This window comes from Zea mays, chromosome 6 (assembly GCF_902167145.1).
Source record: "Zea mays cultivar B73 chromosome 6, Zm-B73-REFERENCE-NAM-5.0, whole genome shotgun sequence".
Classification (NCBI taxonomy): Eukaryota; Viridiplantae; Streptophyta; class Magnoliopsida; order Poales; family Poaceae; genus Zea; species Zea mays.
In genome coordinates, this window is record NC_050101.1 from 61,671,227 (window position 1) to 61,685,669 (window position 14,443).

Here is a 14,443-nt window from a genome sequence, read left to right on the forward strand (position 1 = left end):
CTCAAAAAGACTATCCATGCAAAAGTCGCCTAAGGGTGCAGCCGGACTAGCACAACAAGTGCGCAAAATCAAAGTCTTCCTCAAAAAGACTATCCGTGCAAAAGCCGCCTAAGGGTGCAGCCGGACTAGCACAACAAGTGCGCAAAATCGAAGTCTTCCTCAAAAGACTATCCGTGCAAAAGTCGCCTAAGAGTGCAGCCGGACTAGCACAACAAGTGCGCAAAATCGAAGTCTTCCTCAAAAGACTATCCACGCAAAAGTCGCCTAAGGGTGCAGCCGGACTAGCACAACAAATGCGCAAAACCGAAGTCTACCTCAAAAGACTACCCGTGCAAAAGTCTACACCAAGAAACTGTCCATGCAAAGACCGACTACAGGCGCAGCCGGACCGACATAATAAACATGCTAGACCAAGTGCACAACGCCCCTATGGACATAGCCGGATGCGCTAAGGCGCACAGCCTCATCATACAAACTATAGTTACATATGTACAGCAAGGGCATCACACCTTACATTGGTTCAACCTTCGGAATGATTCCCATCTCCCTATAGTTACATAGCATTATCCTAAGCTCCTCACCCTCAAAAAGACTTCGCAATTCCCCCTCACCTACACTCGCCCCAACCGGCGAGGACAACAATTCCCGCTTGCCAGCCCTACCCACACGAAGCCGACCGCCATCCACTTCACTCACTCTACGCTTCGCCACCGCCCTTCGCCGCCTACGCCCAGCACTCAGACCAGGCAAAACTTCAGCATCCGTAACATGCGGAGAAGCCTCCGCCGCAGCCACATCCAAGGCCGCAAAGTAATTCAAGTCCTCATCCGAAGACTCTTCCGTCCACTCAACCAAACTCCCAGAGTCATCAAAATCAGAAAACTTAAACGCAGACTCATCCAATTCATTTCCAGCGACCACGGTCGAAACCGCAACAAAATTAGCAGTATCGGTTGCGTGCGTAGGCCCAAAATCCTGAACCTGCGCAGCAACCAAGGTTCAGTAACATAGCCAAAATTCTCTAACTACCCCACACCCACTAAGCCACCTACGAAGACCCAGCCGCCTCCATGGGATCCTCTGCTGCCGGCTCCGTCGCTGCCTTCGGGGGATCCTTCGCTGCCAGCCCCGTCGCCGCCTTCGGGGGATTCACCACCATCGGCACAGTGGCTGGCGACGAGCCTCCACCAGACACAGCAGCCGCAGGGGCAGCGTGGGAGCCTTCACCGGTTTCCGAGGGTGGTGCCGGGTCGACTTCAGCCTCGGCCACAACCGGGTTGGCCTCCGCTTCGGGCTGCACGCTGTTCAGGGCTCCAAAGTCCTCCACGTCCTCGGCACGCGCCATCTACAACATAGCACACCGATTCAGCAAAGCCCACATATACCCACATTCAACGACACTATACACAAGACAAACTTTACCTGATCCCTCGCCCGGTCAGACCGCTCCCTGACCACCTCCCGAACGTAGGGGCCCCACATCCGGTCAAAGAGGGCCCCCGCGGAGTCCTTCACCACAGGGTCTTCGACTTTATAAATCTCGCGCCCAAAATCTTCATCAGATTGGTCGAAGACCTCATAGTGACTGCACCCCTCGCGGGACAGCGCGTTCAACGCCACTTCGCAGGTGACGAGGGAGGCAAAGGACATAAATCCCTCCACGATGGTCGGGAGCGCCAACAATTCCTCTGGGCCTCCGTCTTTGGCACGTAGCGACCAACAATTCGCACCGCCCCATCCTCCGCCTCACGCACGAATGCGGCGGGATCTCGGCCATGCAAATCCAGTGCGAAGGCAGGACTCCGCACCAGCATCCCGCCACGGGAAGGCATCTGGCGAGAGCATACTTCGCCCAGCGCCCAGCCACGCGCCAAGGGCCATACCCCATACCCGACAAACTCCTCAACCAGATCGCATCCGCTACTCATGTGGGTCGCGCACCGCAGGGCCCCTTCGTCTTCATCCTCCTCCGCTACCTCAAACTGCGGGTACGCTGAGTAATAATGCGAACACATGACAGCCACGGGGATCCCCGGATGGTCTTCGACTGTGCCTTCGGCAACGTAGAACCAAAATTCCCACCAGTTGCCCCATTTATTGCGGGCGCAGGGAACCAACTCAACGACTTCCATCGAAGTCTTGCCGGTCTTCGGCGTAAATGTGCAAGATCCAAATTGAGCAATCTTATTTCCGATTTTCCTTTTCTGCCAATGCAGACAATAATACTTCGCGAAGACTTCGACCGAGGGCTGCTCGCCGTACGAAGTCGTTGCCCAGACATATTTTGCCAGGGCCACCACGACATTCGGTGTCAGCTAGTGGACCTGGACGTCGAATCTACGCAGAACTTCTCCCACAAATCGATGCGCGGGCAGACGAAGGCCAGCGGAGAAAAAAGCCTCGAAGACGACCAACTCGCCTTCCGGCTAGGGGACCTCCTCTGCCCCCAGGACACGTGCCACTCCGCCGCCAAAATACCCAAGCTGCTGCATGTCTTGCACACGGACCGAGGACATCTGCGACACGCCAAACTCCACTATGTCGCCGGTGCGCAACTCCTCCGCCGCCACATTGCTCAGCGTCTCCTCGGACGATGCACCGGCCGGCGGTGTATCGGCAGCAGAAGAGGAAGAGGACGGCATGGCTACGTACCATCGGCGGCGGCGGGTGGTCTGCTTCACATGAGCCAGATCTCCGACGAGCAAGAGCAAGGAGGGCAGACGAGCAGCGAGCAGTTTGAGAAGGAACTTAGGGTTTTCACGGAGCGCGGAAAGATAAAGTTCAAAACGCGTCGCCCCCCCCCCCCCCCGCCCCCTTTTATACACAGGGCGCGGCGCTTTGGGAAACCTGCAATCCAATAGTACGGCGTCAATCAACGGTCATGTCAAAAACCCCCGCGGAACCACTTCGAGCGAGGGCAGCGTCTCCACCATCTAGCGACGCCTTCGGCACCAGATGACTTGGTCGAACTGGTCCCTCGGAGTGCAAATGTTGGGGCGAAGGCGAACACACTACCCTTCGCTCGATGCCTTCGCCAGTCTCGCTGCGCCAATGGAGACGACGACCGGCAGTCTTCGCTCTTCATCCGGCACGCCGAAGGACGAAGACCTATGGTGAGGTCACCCCATCCCGCGGCGTCGCCCAACACTGGAGCCCACGTGCAATCCGGCCCGTCATAATGGGCCCCGCGCTATCACTGCGCAGTATGGGCTTCAATTGTAAAGGTTTTTCTGTTATTACAGTCTGTAACCCTGCTTTAATGAGAATATTCCAGGGGGAACCTAGGCACCTGAGGGCACATGCGTCCTTAATCCTTGACGCTGGGCACTCAGACACCTATAAATACCCCCGCACAGTGCCCTTGAGAGGCCAAATTAACAGAGCTATTGCCATCTCAAGTTGAAACCTTGTTTACATCGCTTTCACTCCCACGTTGGATCAACTCGCCCAGGAAAATGAGTTCCAACAGCTTCCTATTAACTGTAGCGGGTTTTCTGAAGCTAGTGGGACTTTGTAAAGACCTCGTAGTGTTACCCTGCCTCGCCTCCTATGTAGAGGTGTATGGGAGTCACTATCCCTTGGCAGATGGGTAACATGACTTGTGGGTAAAGATGCAACCTCTGCAGAGTGTAAAACTGGTATATCAGCCGTGCTCACGGTCACGAGCAGCTCGGACCCTCACATGATTAATTTATGGAACTAAATTCAATTTCTCATATGCATTGCATTGCGGGTGTTATTATCACTTTTGTTCTACTACTTAATTGGGTTGATATTTACTTATACTTAGTAATTGCTAATAAATTTTTGACCAACTTTAAAAGCAATGCTCAGCTCTAACCATCCTCTTTGGTAAGCCTTACACTTCACGTGAGCTCCCACCTTTGGCGAGTTCATGCACATTATTCCCCACAACTTGTTGAGCGATAAACATATGTGAGCTCACTCTTGCTTTCTCACACTCCCCCACAGGTCAAGAACAGGTACCGCAGGATGAGGCGCATGGAGGATGTCATGACGAGTTCGTGAGAGGTCTAGGTTGTCGTCTCCTAGTCAACTTTGGGTTGCTGGATCGTTGTCTCCTTATGATGTAATTATTTATTTATTTTGTACAGAACTCCTATTATATAGTAAAGATGTGACATTCGTTTCTGTACCACTATTCATCATATGTGTCAGACTTGGTCCCAGCACACCTGGTGGTTATGTTCGCGCTCGAGTCTTGGTGCCCCGAAACCCGAGTGTGACTGCCGTTCGATTTAGATTGGGTGGATGTGATGAGGTCGAGGCTTCATAAAATCTGGGCCGTAGATTTTAGATCCAGCGACCGGGATTAGCCGATGTCGCTTCAGCTTTGCAAAGTTGCAAAAGAGACCCTGTGCTTTTATGAAATCAACACGCAGTCCATCCCTATGTATAGATCATTACATAATGCTCCACAAATTTGTAAAAATAACCCTGCGGTCTTAGGAAATAGTAGCCAAAGTCCACGGGTCGAAATAAAATTAATGAAATGAATATTCAGAACGATTTTTAGTATAAAAATAAATATTGTGACCTTAGAAAATTCATAACTTATTTGTTTTAACTCCGATTTAAGCCATTCAAGTTGCATTAGTTTTGTAATAAAGTTGCCTACACAGTAAACAATATTATGTGGCCTTGTCCCATAACTTTTATATATACTATTTAACTATGATATAGTAGATTATTCTTGTTTAATCTATCCATAATTATGATCAAACTAGGATATGGTCATTGCCCAAGTTATAACTTAGATTACAAATTGATCAGGATTCCTTCGTAATATTTTCTCACAAGATTTATATTAATTATTATAGGATCTATATTCTCACTATCTAATCACCTAAATCTTCAGAAAACCATAACTCTTTAACCGCAACTCTGAATTTAGTGATTCTTGAATCTACGATCTCGTAGGATCGAGTAGAATATTTTACATTGTTTGTTCTCATGTTTGGTGTACTGTTATTTTTATGTGATCCTTGTATATTTGTATGTATTGCTACGAATAGCGGTGAGGAGACGAGAATCTGAAGACCAACTTGGTACCTAGAATCTAGAGTCTAAGGAAAGTTGGGCCCTTAATCACTTTTCTTTACCTAATAATGTTCCTGTTAATCACTGTGACATGCTCAGGTTAATTTGATGGGACCCAATAGGTTTCCCTAGCATTGTTTCTCCCCTACCATGCAAACAGAAGCACTATTGGGTAGTTTTGCTATTGCTCTACATGGTTTTGGGAAATTAATGCTACGATATGATCATGTTCCAGTTATACTGTTGTTTTAATTATTGTTCACGACAAGATCATTGTATTAATTGGAACATGGAGCGAACACCTAGGAAAACAGTGCTACCACAAGGGTGGTATGGGACGCCCTTGGATGACTAATTAGGAAAGCTAGTGGAAGACAACCTTACCCGAAAGAGGCAAGGGCGGTAGAGGAGCTACATATAGGGAGGTTCTCGGGTCGATCATGCTGCGATGGCTTTTCGGACAAGGGATTCCAATATTGCCCTTCTCAGAAACCATAGCGGGTTTTCAGGAGCTAGTGGAAATTTGTAAAGGCCTCGTAGTGGTACCCTGCCTCATCTACTCGGCAAAGATGAATGGGAAGTCACGATCCCTTGGCAAATGGGTAACACGACTTGTGGGTAAAGATGCGCAACTTATGTATAGTGTAAAACTGGTATATCAGCTGTGCTCATGTTCATGAGTAGCTCGGACCATCACATGAGTAATCTTTGGAACCAAACTTAATTTGTCATATGCATTGCATCGTTTGTGTTATTATTTGTGCCGGAACCGCCCGAATTATTCCAACTTAAGTGCCTAAGTCCCGCCTTAAAGGCTAGACCACACTTAAATAGGAATAAATCGTCAGTCCCTCGGATGTAGTCCGATAAAGCCACTTAACCAGGATCAAATACCACTAGCTCACTCGAAGGTGAGGCACATAGAAATACAATAAAGCATAATACCACAAATTTAAGGAATATCATTAGTGATTACATTATCGGAGTTTCAGGAATAATAACCATAAATTTTAATGCAGCGGAAATAACTAACGGAGAAAACCGAGTAACATGGCGAAGCCTGGCCACACTACTCCTCCTGGTCCTCTCCTGCGGAAGCAATAACCCTCTCGACCGTCTATCCCGGTGGCAGGGATGAAGGCCAAGTCACACCATCAACCAGAACAAGGAGGTACCTGCAAAAATTATGCCACAAGCAAGGCTGAGTATACTAATACTCAGCTAGACTTACCCGGTGTGAGGAGTCTAATCCTCTACCTCTAGACATGCAGTTGTTTAGCTAAGGGGTTTGATTTGCCAAAAGCACTAGCTAAGTCTAAAATCAAGTTTTAGCTTTTCAAGTTTTAGTAGAATCCTTTAGACTAGATGTGTACCTAGCTAATCATACATGGTATCAAACATTTTTACCAATCAACATCTTTTGCCAGTCACATCATTTCCACTTATTACTCAATGTAGCAGCATGGATCAAGCAGTCTCATTAGCTGCGAGAAGCAGACGATTCGAATCGAGTTTTTATCCTTGCAAGGTAAACCTAAACACACGACGTGGCGAGGCACTCCGTCCCCAAACACATCAACCGTCCCCATCGATTCCCCATCAACAGAACATGGCTCACCGCCTTGGCGTCCAATGCCTCACTGACCCCGAGTGCCGTCGTGCAGTGACCGCACTTGTACCTACCATAACTGGAATGGGAGACCACGTCTCAGGTCGCGTGAGGGGTAAAGTCTGCTGCCAGATTCACTCAGGTACTAGGCTTACCGATTTACCATATTTCTCGGCATATGTTTAGTACATTCAAACACTTGACACACGGTACCACACCTTAATCCTTATTTCCATTTCTGTCTTGTATACAACGCATCCCCATGGACCGTTGTCCACAGACCATCATCATTCTGATATAAAAATGGATACAATCAATTCCTGACCTCGCGCGAGTGCTAGAAAAATCACTCAACTTCTACCGAGATCCCTAATTAGTAAAGCAGTTACTCGACCTAGCATGCTAGTATCCATCTCAAAAGAAATCATGGGTTCATGCAACTAGGGTTTTCAGTCAACTCCTACACTTAAGTGCACAGTACAAGCCTACAAACATTAAGTGTAGTAAAATAGCATATATAACGGTTATGCATAAAACCAGGGCTTGCCTTGAATTTAACACTTAGATAGTGTCTGCTGGGGGAGGTGCTCGCTTGGCGAGCATCCACTGGTTAAGTCCATCCTTCCTTGGGTCGTCCACCGACTGCATCTTGTGGGTGGCACCACATCACTTGCATGATCATCCTCTCTCAGTCCTAAATGAGATGCAAGATGCATATGTATGAATATAATGAATTAGCACAAGATACTTTAAGTACATGTTAGCGAATTAAAAACTAAGTAGCGAGACCTCATAAGCAACCACACACACTAGCGTCAGCTAACTACATGTCATCGAGCGCACAACATTAACAACACTAAAAAGACGACAAACATTTTGTATATTTACGCAACACAATTACGACATCACAAGTACGCGCATTTTATTTATTTGGATACGGCTTTTCATTAGTTCTTCTAGTGATTGTACAAAAGCATCCCAAACCACACAAGTTTCACAGAGTACCTAGGCATCAATAAATACGGAACTCCTATCCACAGCCAACTAGAACAAGCAAGCACATTAATCATGGACACATGTTAACTTAAGTTTAGACATTACAAGTCTAAGTCCGTTAAGTGCTAACTAAGCATTTTTAGTCAAAGGGTGAACAAAACAATTAATTGCGCACTTGCAGATTTTTAGGACAGCAACACAGCAGTCACTCGTTTTAATTATAACTCTTCAAATATTAATCCAAAAAGAGCAAACTAGGACTTTCTGGAAAGCTTTAAAAATGCTCTATAACTTTGGTATTGTCATCACAATATGATTCAACACTTAGCAAGGTCAAAACGTGCGAATACAACAGCTCTGTCCAGATTTGGACAGATTTAGGCTTGCAACTTCAAAAATTCACAACTAAAGATTCAGACATCCAAACAAAATGATCCTAGACTTTCTGGAAAGGTAATAAAATTGTCTATATATCATTTATAAACATCTCAAGGTGATTCAATATTTAACTAAGGATAAAAATCACTAAAAGACTTTGCTGTCTAGAACTGGACAGATTCAGACTTCACACTTCAAACGCATGTAACTTAACCTTCAGACCACCAAAAAGAGTGATCCAAGACTTTTTGCAAAGATTATCAAGTGAGAACCAAGTGAGAACTAACAAGTAGGCGTACTAATTTTTATCCGTGTCATTTCGAGCACTAGAAGTACCATACTCAATTAACAACGCATTCTCTACGATAATCCATATCGAAGCGCTTTTCACCTAATAGTTTGCATTTTAGCGTAGACATCACATGAGCACTACTACTTTTCATTAGGGACCATAACCATATACATTTAGACCACAACAAGCAATTCATCGCGACTACGAGCTTAACTAAAGCCATCTAACAAGTTGGTTAACCAGAGCAGCAACCTAGGCCGCTATACAACATACTCGTCGGCTAGCCTATTATTATCGAAATCCGAGACACAACATACACTACAACATTTTTATCAACACACATATTCACAAGTATTTTCGCACACCGACCAACTCATACGAATTGTAAACCACTAATCTCCAAATCGCAATCACCATGCATTTACTTCTCAAACTGTGAACACATACACGTTTATCATATGAACAGAACATTTCAATAATTATTCTAAAGCAACTAACTTCATTACACAACTTGTATCACGATCCTACTTGATTTACTTGAAGTGTCTACTCAACATCGTGAGCACAATCATACACTATATGCGAAGCATAATTTAACGAACGCATAATGCGCATCGACACTACTCGACTTATAAATATAGAGAAAGCGATGACTACTTTGGCATGTCACCACCTCTCTAATTAAGCCAAAACAATTTCTACTTATATCGACCGAACATTCGTGTTGAGCACACCTTATATTACCTTGTCTCGCATACAACCATGTTGTGGCGTGCACCCGAGACACTACCGATTAACTTAACACAATTATCACTACAATGCACTTCGATATACACGTTCGACATCACAGTGCTTCGACAGACCCCACACTTCCAATCTACTTGCCACATCCAAACACACCACGTGCCCACTGCATTCTCATGACCAATTTTAGCACAATTATTTATGACAACATTTATCGACTAGACAAGTGAAACACTAACCGATCATTCGCACATTTCATCTTCAAAAACACTAATCGCATGTCACATAATTTATATCTTCGATCCATTCTATCCTACACCACGATGAATACATAAAATATTTTTAACATAGACGAACCCATTAGTCGACTGCGGAAACTACCAAGCATGCTTTACGCCTCATTAAATTTGCCGCACAAACACATTATTTTACGACGAAGCATTTTAACAATCAATTAATATATCGGCGAACCACCCTCGCGACACGTAAATGAACCATCGCAGTCACACATATTCAACACTAATATACACCATATCTATATGCATGCCATCAACCGAATCACATCAATAGTAAATTATAAATCCATCAACCTGTCATCTCGGATTCGAGTCGCGCATGCATCCACGGTTTAGGTGCTTCACCGAATCATGCATCACGCGAGACGCCGCGGCAACATCTAGCTGCGATTAACATCACTCAATGGTTCAAACATTTTTATCAAGCACTTGAGATCCAAAAACAATGGGATACTAGCGAGGGGCTCACCAAAGATTTTTGACGATGGCTCACAAGCGCTGCGCAGATCGACGATGCGGTCATGGGGCTGCCTCAAACACCAACGCGACGGCGTGGGTCAGGACTGTGCAGATCGAGCGAAGCACGCGGTGCGGAGGGGATCCGGGCTGCTATTTTTTTTTGAACGGCACTGCTGCGCAGAGAACTTGGACGCCATGGCTGCTGGCCGAGCTGGGGCTCCTTGCTGCCGCACTAGGGAAAAGGAGGAAGGGGGTGAGCAGCAGCCGAGGAGGGAGGTCGACTAGAAGGAAGATGAACAGGGAGGGCGCTGTGCAGAGCGCCGAGGGGCTGGAGCCGAGGAGCTGAGTTGGGCTCCCTGTTGCTGCACGAGGAAGAAAACATGGGGTGTCCAGGGAGGAGCAGGATGCCGGGCTGGAGGCAGCACGCCATGGGATCGGCTGTTGGCGTCCATGGAGTACTAGGAACAAAAGGAGCAGGGGACGCGCAGGGAGGAGGGCGCCATGGGAGAAACCCGAGCTCGCAGGGGGGCCGGCGGCCATGGAGGTTGCAGGGGGGCTCGGCCATGGGAGAGTGGTTAGCGCCATGGGAGGAGTGCCGCTGCACTGCTCTATCGTGGGAAAAAAAGTGAGCGGCTGAGCAGGGGAGGGAGCTCGTCCACGCCTGGGGGAGGGAAGCAGTGGCGCTGGGCAGCGGAGGGGAGGACGCCATTGGAGGAGCTCGGCCTGCTGGGTGCCATGGAAAGGAGAGCAGAGGTTCTGCACGGCAGGAGGAAGAAGGAGAGCATGGGGAGGAAGAGAAGGCTGATGGCGGCTGAAAATTTTTGAGGGGTGGGAGTGCAAAATAGCCAAGTGCAAGGAAGGAGCACCCCTATTTTATAGAAAAATGATAGGGTTATGGTTTCCTTAGTGGGCCTGTTGGGCTGGAATGGGCATGGCCCAAAACACATAATCGGGCTGCCCTAAATATTTTCCGGAAAAAGGCTCCTGCGGATTTCGTCGGTACACAAAACAAAGTGAACGAAAGTTCGGACGAACGGACAGTTAAGCGATTAATTCGGCCGAGAGTTTGATTTGACTTCGCTCGGCAATAATTCCCTATGCATGATTCGAAAATAAATTGTCTCAGGATACGACTAGCTTTCGGATTTTTAGTCGGAGAAGGCGAAGTGTGATATTTTTAAAAGAACTGTCGATGCGGGTTTTGAATTCAATTTAGACACAAGATATTAGGCTGAGTCGAGTAAGAATTAATTAGAGGATGACATATTGAATATTCCGTGTGAGAGTACGGACTCAGATTAAAATAGTCAGACATAGATCAACGTACGAGGAATTAAACTCGGGCTCAGACCACATAATAGCCATCGAGAGTTTGATTTAATGAGCTTCAGATGAGATTTATAATTCGAGAATGATTTTTGAGTTTGCATTCGTTCCGAGAAATAAAAGCTTTAACAGGCTCCAAATTCGGCCTTCTATGAGACTGAATAACTCTGAGTATGTGGATGAATGATCTGGATAATCAGAGACATGCGCGAGCAAGAAATAGAAATTTTTCACTGAGCATCCGAGATTAGGATAAATCTCCCGGCGTAACACGAAACTGACACCTGGGGTATCACATTATTAATTTGATCTCTTGTTTATTTGGGTTGGTATCTACTTATACTTAGTAACTACTAATAAAATTTTGACCAACTCTAAAAGCAATGCTCAGCTTTAACAATCTCCTTTGGTAAGCCTTACACTTCACATGAGCTCCCACCTTTGGTGAGTTCATGCACATTATTCCCCACAACTTGTTGAACGACGAACGTATGTGAGCTCACCCTTGATGTACTCACATCCCCCAGGTCAAGAACAGGTACCACTAGATGAGGAGCATGAAGGATGCCGTGATGAGTTCGTGAGTGGTCTAGGCCGTCGTCTCCCAGTCAACTATGGTTGCTGGATCGATGTCTTCATATGATGTAATTATTTACTTATTTTGTATAGAACTCCTATTATATAGTAAAGATGTGGCATTCGTTTCTGTACCATGAGTCATCATATGTATGAGACTTGATCCCAGTACACTTGGTGATTATTTCGCGCCGGGTGTGGCATTCGTTTCTGTACCATGAGTCATCATATGTGTGAGACTTGATCCTAGTACACTTGGTGATTATTTTGCGCTGGGTATTGTCCCCTAGAACCCGGGTGTGACAATTCCCCATCCCCATGTCCGGGATTACTCGCCGGAGTACCCCGACCCACCTAGAGCGCCCCTGCGCTATTCCCTCGCCTCCAGCCCCGTTCTCACAGCCGGAACCCTGCCATCGAGTTCGACGAGCCCCCCTCACCGGTCCTAGATAACTTCGGCAACCTCAGACCCCCCAAAGGTCGCGCCTGCCTTGTCTCCAGCGACTTCACCACCGCGGATGAAGCAGCGCCAGCCGTTGTGCCGTTAACCCCTCTGGCGCCCGATGCCAACCGCCCGCTCCCAGTCCAACGACCCGTATCCCTGGATACCGATTCGAGCGCGCACCCCTGCCCCTAGGTCCCACCCGTCGGTTGCCTACGCCCCTAGAGCTAGGCCCGACCGGTCAGCCCACCCTGCCTCTGAGCCGCTGACCGCCCTGGCCCGCCTGTCAGCGCTCGCTCACGCCCACGCACACGCGCTGGCCCGCAGACTTGAACTCGGCCGTTGATATGTGATCGGATGGCCATGAACGCCGCGTACCCCTTCTCCTAGTAAAATTGTTAAAGAGCCCCTCGGTTTCTTAGAAAACAATCCACAATCCAAATTTCTTGCGCCTGAGTCCCTAGTTTCTTGCAGAGAGACCCCTAGACTTTAGTTTAATCACAGAAATAGGTTTAATTTAGTGTTTTTGAATTATAAAACTTGTAAATTTCATAACTTTTGCATATGAACTCCAAATTGAGTGGTTCAAATTGTAAAATGTTCATAATGATATTCTCTATCTGTTTAATTGGTATTCAATCACTGTTTTGTTGTCGCAATTTTATGGTTAGTCTCTCGGTACATTAATGTTATAGAATATTTATTAAAGGTAAAATAAAAGATGAAACCATAAGTGAATATTCATATGCTCACATATGTAGACTAATCCCCTTTAATGCATGACCCCATCCTTGGAATACATTTACTTAAGTAATGTAATTTACTGAGATAGACCTAGTTAGAGAACAATAGAACACTAAGTATATTATTCTACCCCAGAACCTAGATTTCACCTGTGTGCATGTACCTTTTTATTGAACTTGTGTTCAAATCTGTTGCATATGTTTGGTGTAATGTTCTTTTGTCATTTACCCAAGTGTGTTGAATGTATGATTGCTTTGCGTAGACAACGAGTAGTTCGAGGTTCCCAAGTGTGTTGCAGGAGACTTCCCTGAGCAGCAACCTCGTGAAGGAAAGTGTCCTCTAACCCATTATGTCCTATTTACTTTATAATTCACCGTCCCGCTGTTGGGGGCCTTCCTCTTCAGAAGGTCCTAAAAATGTGACTAATATGTTTTTTAGTATAACATAGACTGTTACAGGAGGTTTCGGCTTTGAGATGAAGGTATGCGTGATATGAAGATACGACTTGAAGGCAGAATGAATGGACGCCGAAGCTGTGGCTGAAAAATCTTTGGCTTAATATAATGATGATGGTGAAAGATGGAACCAACTTAAAGGAGAAAAGACTACTTAGTCCTTGATAGCTTGCCTTATGGTTAATAGTAAATATCAGGGACATGAATATAATTTTGTCTAGGCTGCATCCCGCGCCTATAAATAGATGAACAGTAACACCGTACTGTTCACGCTGGATTGTAATCACTCTTGCATCACACTCGCATCTTCACCTTCTGGCAAGCCAAAGGTACCAATGTAATATAAAGATTGTTGATGTTTATTCATGTTTATGAAATGAGAATATAAATAACTTATTAATTCATAATCGTTATTTATATTCTTTTATATTTCATGTATCCTTATTTGTATTTGTTTGCTGAGATGATGAAGGTATACCCTTCATGACCTTCGTCTGGAGACCATTATATCCGAAAGGAGATAATGTTTCGAAGGACGAAGGTCTCTAATTATTAACAATCGTGTTGTCTTGTTCTTGATGTATAGCATTTGAGATCAAGGAACAAAATTAGCGCCCACCTCCGGTGTACTCACTTCCACAATTTTCGGCAAAGCATCAACCTTTGATATACCGTCGAAGAAGATAGCAGCGCCAGGGGCTGCACTGCAGCCACTGGACACGAACCAAGAGACGCTCCCACTCCATGAAGCCAGAAACCAGAAGAGAAAGGCTACTAGCCCAACACTTCAGGAGGAGCTGGACCAGGAGATCAGGGACATGGAAGTCATCCATCAGCAGGTGCAGAGGAAGAAGGAGAAGATGTCCCATCTGGCCGATCTGCAGAAGAGGATTGATGAAGCTGCTGAAGAGATGCATCATCTTACTCAAGATGACCAGGACCGAAGGCCTCAGCATAGGGAGCTTCATCAATAGAGCTCATACAATGACGATGAATGGTACGATGATTTTCATGGCAACTTTACTTTTGATGATGCTTCTCCTCTAGTAGCAGAACTGTAGGCTA